This window comes from Schistocerca gregaria, chromosome 8 (genome assembly GCF_023897955.1).
Source record: "Schistocerca gregaria isolate iqSchGreg1 chromosome 8, iqSchGreg1.2, whole genome shotgun sequence".
Classification (NCBI taxonomy): Eukaryota; Metazoa; Arthropoda; class Insecta; order Orthoptera; family Acrididae; genus Schistocerca; species Schistocerca gregaria.
In genome coordinates this window covers 96,332,990-96,344,059 of record NC_064927.1, presented here as the reverse complement: position 1 = coordinate 96,344,059, position 11,070 = coordinate 96,332,990, and the positions used below count along the sequence as shown (strand labels likewise).

The 11,070-nt window shown below is 52.3% G+C and overlaps 7 non-coding genes across 7 annotated transcripts; all 7 read right to left on the bottom strand.

Annotated features, from left to right (window-relative positions):
- Window positions 1-42: 42 nt before the first annotated feature.
- Trnag-ccc (transfer RNA glycine (anticodon CCC)) lies at window positions 43-114 on the bottom strand. Its single transcript has one exon. It is a non-coding gene; the product is annotated as a tRNA-Gly (tRNA).
- A 1,688-nt stretch (window positions 115-1,802) lies between these two features.
- Window positions 1,803-1,874, bottom strand: Trnag-ccc (transfer RNA glycine (anticodon CCC)). The gene has a single exon. It is a non-coding gene; the product is annotated as a tRNA-Gly (tRNA).
- A 1,688-nt stretch (window positions 1,875-3,562) lies between these two features.
- Trnag-ccc (transfer RNA glycine (anticodon CCC)) lies at window positions 3,563-3,634 on the bottom strand. Its single transcript has one exon. It is a non-coding gene; the product is annotated as a tRNA-Gly (tRNA).
- A 1,688-nt stretch (window positions 3,635-5,322) lies between these two features.
- Window positions 5,323-5,394, bottom strand: Trnag-ccc (transfer RNA glycine (anticodon CCC)). Its single transcript has one exon. It is a non-coding gene; the product is annotated as a tRNA-Gly (tRNA).
- A 1,678-nt stretch (window positions 5,395-7,072) lies between these two features.
- On the bottom strand, window positions 7,073-7,144 carry Trnag-ccc (transfer RNA glycine (anticodon CCC)). The gene has a single exon. It is a non-coding gene; the product is annotated as a tRNA-Gly (tRNA).
- Window positions 7,145-8,832: 1,688 nt separating this feature from the next.
- On the bottom strand, window positions 8,833-8,904 carry Trnag-ccc (transfer RNA glycine (anticodon CCC)). Its single transcript has one exon. It is a non-coding gene; the product is annotated as a tRNA-Gly (tRNA).
- A 1,678-nt stretch (window positions 8,905-10,582) lies between these two features.
- Window positions 10,583-10,654, bottom strand: Trnag-ccc (transfer RNA glycine (anticodon CCC)). Its single transcript has one exon. It is a non-coding gene; the product is annotated as a tRNA-Gly (tRNA).
- Between the last annotated feature and the right edge of the window lie 416 nt (window positions 10,655-11,070).

The window sequence follows — 11,070 nt, the reverse complement described above, 5'->3', positions numbered from 1 at the left end:
TTGAACACACACTATTGCGCTACGCAAAAACGACAGCCCTCTTGCGGTGGCCGGGAATCGAACCCGGATCAACTGCTTGGGAAGCAACCATGCTGACCGTTACACCACCACCGCCGCATTCCGCTGCACGCATCCTGTGTCGCGATGCGTTGCCGCCCCTGCTGCCACCAGAGGCCGAAGCGACCCTGCTGCAGGCGCCCTGCCCGCCGGCACATCCGAACGCGGGTCCACGCCGCTTCCAGGGCGATGCACTGTAACTAGACGCAGGACTGACTTCCGCTGAGAAGTCCACCCTGTCGTGTTCGGCATGGTGGGAAAAGAATTCCTGTGTGCTTCCCTGTCGCAGTGGGCAGCGCGTGACGTCTTCTCAAGGGCGTACGTTCGACCCTCACCCCAGCCATCTCATTTACTCTCCACGACGGTGAAACGCACAGCATAGCTTTTGCGAGGTAAAGCCGTGTTTACAGTTTATTACCACCCAGGCTCCTTTGCGTCAACGTGAGAGTGTTTGTTTGCAGTTATTACTAATTATAGTTTTGCTACTTACACTTGAGACTGAAAGCGATGTTTGTGTAGTATGACTTGGGCGCTTTGGGAGTGAGTAAGCGGGATCGTGGTGGCGGACAGAGTTCAGCGTTGTCGCCAGATTCGGCCGTAAAGTTCGTGGAGGAGAAATATTTCTGGACCCATTCACACGTAGCTGATACTTGAGGTATGTCCGGTATGGTCTAGTGGCTAGGATACCTGGCTTTCACACAGGAGGCCAGGGTTCGATTACTGGTAGCGGAACGTCAATTTTCCAGGCTGAGATGAGAAATCTTCTCAGGGCCGTTTTTCGTCTTCGTGGTGTTGCTGCTCTGGGTTCCAAGTATAAGGTGAGAGAAAGTCAAGGAAAAGAGATACATGCTCACGTGATTGGCGGGGCCGTTTTTAAGGAAGAGGAGATGATTTTGCGGTTTTGGACTGCTGATGCGACAGTGTTGCGTGGCTCGTTAGCCCTTTGGGGTATAGCGTCGTGCTGGTAACGAGGAGGTCATGGGTTCGATCCCTCCACAGGCCATCCCACTTTCTCCGCCAATAGGAAATGCAGTCTCCCGCGAGACTCTGCCACGTAGATTCCAAATGATCTGCACATCGAGCTACAAGTCTGAACGTTTCGCTCAGGGGTAGCCAACGGCCGGCTCCCTTTCGATTAATGAAGTTAAGCAGAGGTGGGCGTGGTTAGTGATTACATGGGTGATAGGCGGGATCTCTGCGTGCTATTGGACCTTTCCCCTTTCACCCCCACTCTCCCCCTTTTGTGTTACAGTGTTGATGTGCTATGATGCCTCCCACAGCAATTTAAATTACGTTAACGAACATAGGATCCAAAATTTAAAGAGGTTCTTTGCAAAAAGAGCGAACGTAAAGTGCAGGAACGACTTTGGCAGTAACAGAACCGTACGAACCCACAGATAATTTCCCAAATATCGTAGATAACACTGTAGGGGAGCAGTGAGAATTCCGAAATTTGTAAATGAAAATTTAGCTTTTCGAATTGGAAAGGAAAGGTAGTCTTGATTAGCGTGTTTCTCGCAGCCGATTGTCGTACTGCTTCTGTCATATTGGCCCTGCCGCCGAGCGGCAGCGAGCGGCAGTCGAGCAAAGTCGGGCCAAGTCGACACACGATGAAGGGGCCGCCCACTTAGCTGCAACGAGGCGAGAGACGAGCAGATACTACTTGTGCAGCGACACTTGGCAATTTCGAGGATCGCATGGTGTTGAACACACACTATTGCGCTACGCAAAAACGACAGCCCTCTTGCGGTGGCCGGGAATCGAACCCGGATCAACTGCTTGGGAAGCAACCATGCTGACCGTTACACCACCACCGCCGCATTCCGCTGCACGCATCCTGTGTCGCGATGCGTTGCCGCCCCTGCTGCCACCAGAGGCCGAAGCGACCCTGCTGCAGGCGCCCTGCCCGCCCGCACATCCGAACGCGGGTCCACGCCGCTTCCAGGGCGATGCACTGTAACTAGACGCAGGACTGACTTCCGCTGAGAAGTCCACCCTGTCGTGTTCGGCATGGTGGGAAAAGAATTCCTGTGTGCTTCCCTGTCGCAGTGGGCAGCGCGTGACGTCTTCTCAAGGGCGTACGTTCGACCCTCACCCCAGCCATCTCATTTACTCTCCACGACGGTGAAACGCACAGCATAGCTTTTGAGAGGTAAAGCCGTGTTTACAGTTTATTACCACCCAGGCTCCTTTGCGTCAACGTGAGAGTGTTTGTTTCCAGTTATTACTAATTATAGTTTTGCTACTTACACTTGAGACTGAAAGCGATGTTTGTGTAGTATGACTTGGGCGCTTTGGGAGTGAGTAAGCGGGATCGTGGTGGCGGACAGAGTTCAGCGTTGTCGCCAGATTCGGCCGTAAAGTTCGTGGAGGAGAAATATTTCTGGACCCATTCACACGTAGCTGATACTTGAGGTATGTCCGGTATGGTCTAGTGGCTAGGATACCTGGCTTTCACACAGGAGGCCAGGGTTCGATTACTGGTAGCGGAACGTCAATTTTCCAGGCTGAGATGAGAAATCTTCTCAGGGCCGTTTTTCGTCTTCGTGGTGTTGCTGCTCTGGGTTCCAAGTATAAGGTGAGAGAAAGTCAAGGAAAAGAGATACATGCTCACGTGATTGGCGGGGCCGTTTTTAAGGAAGAGGAGATGATTTTGCGGTTTTGGACTGCTGATGCGACAGTGTTGCGTGGCTCGTTAGCCCTTTGGGGTATAGCGTCGTGCTGGTAACGAGGAGGTCATGGGTTCGATCCCTCCACAGGCCATCCCACTTTCTCCGCCAATAGGAAATGCAGTCTCCCGCGAGACTCTGCCACGTAGATTCCAAATGATCTGCACATCGAGCTACAAGTCTGAACGTTTCGCTCAGGGGTAGCCAACGGCCGGCTCCCTTTCGATTAATGAAGTTAAGCAGAGGTGGGCGTGGTTAGTGATTACATGGGTGATAGGCGGGATCTCTGCGTGCTATTGGACCTTTCCCCTTTCACCCCCACTCTCCCCCTTTTGTGTTACAGTGTTGATGTGCTATGATGCCTCCCACAGCAATTTAAATTACGTTAACGAACATAGGATCCAAAATTTAAAGAGGTTCTTTGCAAAAAGAGCGAACGTAAAGTGCAGGAACGACTTTGGCAGTAACAGAACCGTACGAACCCACAGATAATTTCCCAAATATCGTAGATAACACTGTAGGGGAGCAGTGAGAATTCCGAAATTTGTAAATGAAAATTTAGCTTTTCGAATTGGAAAGGAAAGGTAGTCTTGATTAGCGTGTTTCTCGCAGCCGATTGTCGTACTGCTTCTGTCATATTGGCCCTGCCGCCGAGCGGCAGCGAGCGGCAGTCGAGCAAAGTCGGGCCAAGTCGACACACGATGAAGGGGCCGCCCACTTAGCTGCAACGAGGCGAGAGACGAGCAGATACTACTTGTGCAGCGACACTTGGCAATTTCGAGGATCGCATGGTGTTGAACACACACTATTGCGCTACGCAAAAACGACAGCCCTCTTGCGGTGGCCGGGAATCGAACCCGGATCAACTGCTTGGGAAGCAACCATGCTGACCGTTACACCACCACCGCCGCATTCCGCTGCACGCATCCTGTGTCGCGATGCGTTGCCGCCCCTGCTGCCACCAGAGGCCGAAGCGACCCTGCTGCAGGCGCCCTGCCCGCCGGCACATCCGAACGCGGGTCCACGCCGCTTCCAGGGCGATGCACTGTAACTAGACGCAGGACTGACTTCCGCTGAGAAGTCCACCCTGTCGTGTTCGGCATGGTGGGAAAAGAATTCCTGTGTGCTTCCCTGTCGCAGTGGGCAGCGCGTGACGTCTTCTCAAGGGCGTACGTTCGACCCTCACCCCAGCCATCTCATTTACTCTCCACGACGGTGAAACGCACAGCATAGCTTTTGCGAGGTAAAGCCGTGTTTACAGTTTATTACCACCCAGGCTCCTTTGCGTCAACGTGAGAGTGTTTGTTTGCAGTTATTACTAATTATAGTTTTGCTACTTACACTTGAGACTGAAAGCGATGTTTGTGTAGTATGACTTGGGCGCTTTGGGAGTGAGTAAGCGGGATCGTGGTGGCGGACAGAGTTCAGCGTTGTCGCCAGATTCGGCCGTAAAGTTCGTGGAGGAGAAATATTTCTGGACCCATTCACACGTAGCTGATACTTGAGGTATGTCCGGTATGGTCTAGTGGCTAGGATACCTGGCTTTCACACAGGAGGCCAGGGTTCGATTACTGGTAGCGGAACGTCAATTTTCCAGGCTGAGATGAGAAATCTTCTCAGGGCCGTTTTTCGTCTTCGTGGTGTTGCTGCTCTGGGTTCCAAGTATAAGGTGAGAGAAAGTCAAGGAAAAGAGATACATGCTCACGTGATTGGCGGGGCCGTTTTTAAGGAAGAGGAGATGATTTTGCGGTTTTGGACTGCTGATGCGACAGTGTTGCGTGGCTCGTTAGCCCTTTGGGGTATAGCGTCGTGCTGGTAACGAGGAGGTCATGGGTTCGATCCCTCCACAGGCCATCCCACTTTCTCCGCCAATAGGAAATGCAGTCTCCCGCGAGACTCTGCCACGTAGATTCCAAATGATCTGCACATCGAGCTACAAGTCTGAACGTTTCGCTCAGGGGTAGCCAACGGCCGGCTCCCTTTCGATTAATGAAGTTAAGCAGAGGTGGGCGTGGTTAGTGATTACATGGGTGATAGGCGGGATCTCTGCGTGCTATTGGACCTTTCCCCTTTCACCCCCACTCTCCCCCTTTTGTGTTACAGTGTTGATGTGCTATGATGCCTCCCACAGCAATTTAAATTACGTTAACGAACATAGGATCCAAAATTTAAAGAGGTTCTTTGCAAAAAGAGCGAACGTAAAGTGCAGGAACGACTTTGGCAGTAACAGAACCGTACGAACCCACAGATAATTTCCCAAATATCGTAGATAACACTGTAGGGGAGCAGTGAGAATTCCGAAATTTGTAAATGAAAATTTAGCTTTTCGAATTGGAAAGGAAAGGTAGTCTTGATTAGCGTGTTTCTCGCAGCCGATTGTCGTACTGCTTCTGTCATATTGGCCCTGCCGCCGAGCGGCAGCGAGCGGCAGTCGAGCAAAGTCGGGCCAAGTCGACACACGATGAAGGGGCCGCCCACTTAGCTGCAACGAGGCGAGAGACGAGCAGATACTACTTGTGCAGCGACACTTGGCAATTTCGAGGATCGCATGGTGTTGAACACACACTATTGCGCTACGCAAAAACGACAGCCCTCTTGCGGTGGCCGGGAATCGAACCCGGATCAACTGCTTGGGAAGCAACCATGCTGACCGTTACACCACCACCGCCGCATTCCGCTGCACGCATCCTGTGTCGCGATGCGTTGCCGCCCCTGCTGCCACCAGAGGCCGAAGCGACCCTGCTGCAGGCGCCCTGCCCGCCCGCACATCCGAACGCGGGTCCACGCCGCTTCCAGGGCGATGCACTGTAACTAGACGCAGGACTGACTTCCGCTGAGAAGTCCACCCTGTCGTGTTCGGCATGGTGGGAAAAGAATTCCTGTGTGCTTCCCTGTCGCAGTGGGCAGCGCGTGACGTCTTCTCAAGGGCGTACGTTCGACCCTCACCCCAGCCATCTCATTTACTCTCCACGACGGTGAAACGCACAGCATAGCTTTTGCGAGGTAAAGCCGTGTTTACAGTTTATTACCACCCAGGCTCCTTTGCGTCAACGTGAGAGTGTTTGTTTCCAGTTATTACTAATTATAGTTTTGCTACTTACACTTGAGACTGAAAGCGATGTTTGTGTAGTATGACTTGGGCGCTTTGGGAGTGAGTAAGCGGGATCGTGGTGGCGGACAGAGTTCAGCGTTGTCGCCAGATTCGGCCGTAAAGTTCGTGGAGGAGAAATATTTCTGGACCCATTCACACGTAGCTGATACTTGAGGTATGTCCGGTATGGTCTAGTGGCTAGGATACCTGGCTTTCACACAGGAGGCCAGGGTTCGATTACTGGTAGCGGAACGTCAATTTTCCAGGCTGAGATGAGAAATCTTCTCAGGGCCGTTTTTCGTCTTCGTGGTGTTGCTGCTCTGGGTTCCAAGTATAAGGTGAGAGAAAGTCAAGGAAAAGAGATACATGCTCACGTGATTGGCGGGGCCGTTTTTAAGGAAGAGGAGATGATTTTGCGGTTTTGGACTGCTGATGCGACAGTGTTGCGTGGCTCGTTAGCCCTTTGGGGTATAGCGTCGTGCTGGTAACGAGGAGGTCATGGGTTCGATCCCTCCACAGGCCATCCCACTTTCTCCGCCAATAGGAAATGCAGTCTCCCGCGAGACTCTGCCACGTAGATTCCAAATGATCTGCACATCGAGCTACAAGTCTGAACGTTTCGCTCAGGGGTAGCCAACGGCCGGCTCCCTTTCGATTAATGAAGTTAAGCAGAGGTGGGCGTGGTTAGTGATTACATGGGTGATAGGCGGGATCTCTGCGTGCTATTGGACCTTTCCCCTTTCACCCCCACTCTCCCCCTTTTGTGTTACAGTGTTGATGTGCTATGATGCCTCCCACAGCAATTTAAATTACGTTAACGAACATAGGATCCAAAATTTAAAGAGGTTCTTTGCAAAAAGAGCGAACGTAAAGTGCAGGAACGACTTTGGCAGTAACAGAACCGTACGAACCCACAGATAATTTCCCAAATATCGTAGATAACACTGTAGGGGAGCAGTGAGAATTCCGAAATTTGTAAATGAAAATTTAGCTTTTCGAATTGGAAAGGAAAGGTAGTCTTGATTAGCGTGTTTCTCGCAGCCGATTGTCGTACTGCTTCTGTCATATTGGCCCTGCCGCCGAGCGGCAGCCGAGCAAAGTCGGGCCAAGTCGACACACGATGAAGGGGCCGCCCACTTAGCTGCAACGAGGCGAGAGACGAGCAGATACTACTTGTGCAGCGACACTTGGCAATTTCGAGGATCGCATGGTGTTGAACACACACTATTGCGCTACGCAAAAACGACAGCCCTCTTGCGGTGGCCGGGAATCGAACCCGGATCAACTGCTTGGGAAGCAACCATGCTGACCGTTACACCACCACCGCCGCATTCCGCTGCACGCATCCTGTGTCGTGATGCGTTGCCGCCCCTGCTGCCACCAGAGGCCGAAGCGACCCTGCTGCAGGCGCCCTGCCCGCCGGCACATCCGAACGCGGGTCCACGCCGCTTCCAGGGCGATGCACTGTAACTAGACGCAGGACTGACTTCCGCTGAGAAGTCCACCCTGTCGTGTTCGGCATGGTGGGAAAAGAATTCCTGTGTGCTTCCCTGTCGCAGTGGGCAGCGCGTGACGTCTTCTCAAGGGCGTACGTTCGACCCTCACCCCAGCCATCTCATTTACTCTCCACGACGGTGAAACGCACAGCATAGCTTTTGCGAGGTAAAGCCGTGTTTACAGTTTATTACCACCCAGGCTCCTTTGCGTCAACGTGAGAGTGTTTGTTTGCAGTTATTACTAATTATAGTTTTGCTACTTTTACTTGAGACTGAAAGCGATGTTTGTGTAGTATGACTTGGGCGCTTTGGGAGTGAGTAAGCGGGATCGTGGTGGCGGACAGAGTTCAGCGTTGTCGCCAGATTCGGCCGTAAAGTTCGTGGAGGAGAAATATTTCTGGACCCATTCACACGTAGCTGATACTTGAGGTATGTCCGGTATGGTCTAGTGGCTAGGATACCTGGCTTTCACACAGGAGGCCAGGGTTCGATTACTGGTAGCGGAACGTCAATTTTCCAGGCTGAGATGAGAAATCTTCTCAGGGCCGTTTTTCGTCTTCGTGGTGTTGCTGCTCTGGGTTCCAAGTATAAGGTGAGAGAAAGTCAAGGAAAAGAGATACATGCTCACGTGATTGGCGGGGCCGTTTTTAAGGAAGAGGAGATGATTTTGCGGTTTTGGACTGCTGATGCGACAGTGTTGCGTGGCTCGTTAGCCCTTTGGGGTATAGCGTCGTGCTGGTAACGAGAAGGTCATGGGTTCGATCCCTCCACAGGCCATCCCACTTTCTCCGCCAATAGGAAATGCAGTCTCCCGCGAGACTCTGCCACGTAGATTCCAAATGATCTGCACATCGAGCTACAAGTCTGAACGTTTCGCTCAGGGGTAGCCAACGGCCGGCTCCCTTTCGATTAATGAAGTTAAGCAGAGGTGGGCGTGGTTAGTGATTACATGGGTGATAGGCGGGATCTCTGCGTGCTATTGGACCTTTCCCCTTTCACCCCCACTCTCCCCCTTTTGTGTTACAGTGTTGATGTGCTATGATGCCTCCCACAGCAATTTAAATTACGTTAACGAACATAGGATCCAAAATTTAAAGAGGTTCTTTGCAAAAAGAGCGAACGTAAAGTGCAGGAACGACTTTGGCAGTAACAGAACCGTACGAACCCACAGATAATTTCCCAAATATCGTAGATAACACTGTAGGGGAGCAGTGAGAATTCCGAAATTTGTAAATGAAAATTTAGCTTTTCGAATTGGAAAGGAAAGGTAGTCTTGATTAGCGTGTTTCTCGCAGCCGATTGTCGTACTGCTTCTGTCATATTGGCCCTGCCGCCGAGCGGCAGCGAGCGGCAGTCGAGCAAAGTCGGGCCAAGTCGACACACGATGAAGGGGCCGCCCACTTAGCTGCAACGAGGCGAGAGACGAGCAGATACTACTTGTGCAGCGACACTTGGCAATTTCGAGGATCGCATGGTGTTGAACACACACTATTGCGCTACGCAAAAACGACAGCCCTCTTGCGGTGGCCGGGAATCGAACCCGGATCAACTGCTTGGGAAGCAACCATGCTGACCGTTACACCACCACCGCCGCATTCCGCTGCACGCATCCTGTGTCGCGATGCGTTGCCGCCCCTGCTGCCACCAGAGGCCGAAGCGACCCTGCTGCAGGCGCCCTGCCCGCCCGCACATCCGAACGCGGGTCCACGCCGCTTCCAGGGCGATGCACTGTAACTAGACGCAGGACTGACTTCCGCTGAGAAGTCCACCCTGTCGTGTTCGGCATGGTGGGAAAAGAATTCCTGTGTGCTTCCCTGTCGCAGTGGGCAGCGCGTGACGTCTTCTCAAGGGCGTACGTTCGACCCTCACCCCAGCCATCTCATTTACTCTCCACGACGGTGAAACGCACAGCATAGCTTTTGAGAGGTAAAGCCGTGTTTACAGTTTATTACCACCCAGGCTCCTTTGCGTCAACGTGAGAGTGTTTGTTTCCAGTTATTACTAATTATAGTTTTGCTACTTACACTTGAGACTGAAAGCGATGTTTGTGTAGTATGACTTGGGCGCTTTGGGAGTGAGTAAGCGGGATCGTGGTGGCGGACAGAGTTCAGCGTTGTCGCCAGATTCGGCCGTAAAGTTCGTGGAGGAGAAATATTTCTGGACCCATTCACACGTAGCTGATACTTGAGGTATGTCCGGTATGGTCTAGTGGCTAGGATACCTGGCTTTCACACAGGAGGCCAGGGTTCGATTACTGGTAGCGGAACGTCAATTTTCCAGGCTGAGATGAGAAATCTTCTCAGGGCCGTTTTTCGTCTTCGTGGTGTTGCTGCTCTGGGTTCCAAGTATAAGGTGAGAGAAAGTCAAGGAAAAGAGATACATGCTCACGTGATTGGCGGGGCCGTTTTTAAGGAAGAGGAGATGATTTTGCGGTTTTGGACTGCTGATGCGACAGTGTTGCGTGGCTCGTTAGCCCTTTGGGGTATAGCGTCGTGCTGGTAACGAGGAGGTCATGGGTTCGATCCCTCCACAGGCCATCCCACTTTCTCCGCCAATAGGAAATGCAGTCTCCCGCGAGACTCTGCCACGTAGATTCCAAATGATCTGCACATCGAGCTACAAGTCTGAACGTTTCGCTCAGGGGTAGCCAACGGCCGGCTCCCTTTCGATTAATGAAGTTAAGCAGAGGTGGGCGTGGTTAGTGATTACATGGGTGATAGGCGGGATCTCTGCGTGCTATTGGACCTTTCCCCTTTCACCCCCACTCTCCCCCTTTTGTGTTACAGTGTTGATGTGCTATGATGCCTCCCACAGCAATTTAAATTACGTTAACGAACATAGGATCCAAAATTTAAAGAGGTTCTTTGCAAAAAGAGCGAACGTAAAGTGCAGGAACGACTTTGGCAGTAACAGAACCGTACGAACCCACAGATAATTTCCCAAATATCGTAGATAACACTGTAGGGGAGCAGTGAGAATTCCGAAATTTGTAAATGAAAATTTAGCTTTTCGAATTGGAAAGGAAAGGTAGTCTTGATTAGCGTGTTTCTCGCAGCCGATTGTCGTACTGCTTCTGTCATATTGGCCCTGCCGCCGAGCGGCAGCCGAGCAAAGTCGGGCCAAGTCGACACACGATGAAGGGGCCGCCCACTTAGCTGCAACGAGGCGAGAGACGAGCAGATACTACTTGTGCAGCGACACTTGGCAATTTCGAGGATCGCATGGTGTTGAACACACACTATTGCGCTACGCAAAAACGACAGCCCTCTTGCGGTGGCCGGGAATCGAACCCGGATCAACTGCTTGGGAAGCAACCATGCTGACCGTTACACCACCACCGCCGCATTCCGCTGCACGCATCCTGTGTCGTGATGCGTTGCCGCCCCTGCTGCCACCAGAGGCCGAAGCGACCCTGCTGCAGGCGCCCTGCCCGCCGGCACATCCGAACGCGGGTCCACGCCGCTTCCAGGGCGATGCACTGTAACTAGACGCAGGACTGACTTCCGCTGAGAAGTCCACCCTGTCGTGTTCGGCATGGTGGGAAAAGAATTCCTGTGTGCTTCCCTGTCGCAGTGGGCAGCGCGTGACGTCTTCTCAAGGGCGTACGTTCGACCCTCACCCCAGCCATCTCATTTACTCTCCACGACGGTGAAACGCACAGCATAGCTTTTGCGAGGTAAAGCCGTGTTTACAGTTTATTACCACCCAGGCTCCTTTGCGTCAACGTGAGAGTGTTTGTTTGCAGTTATTACTAATT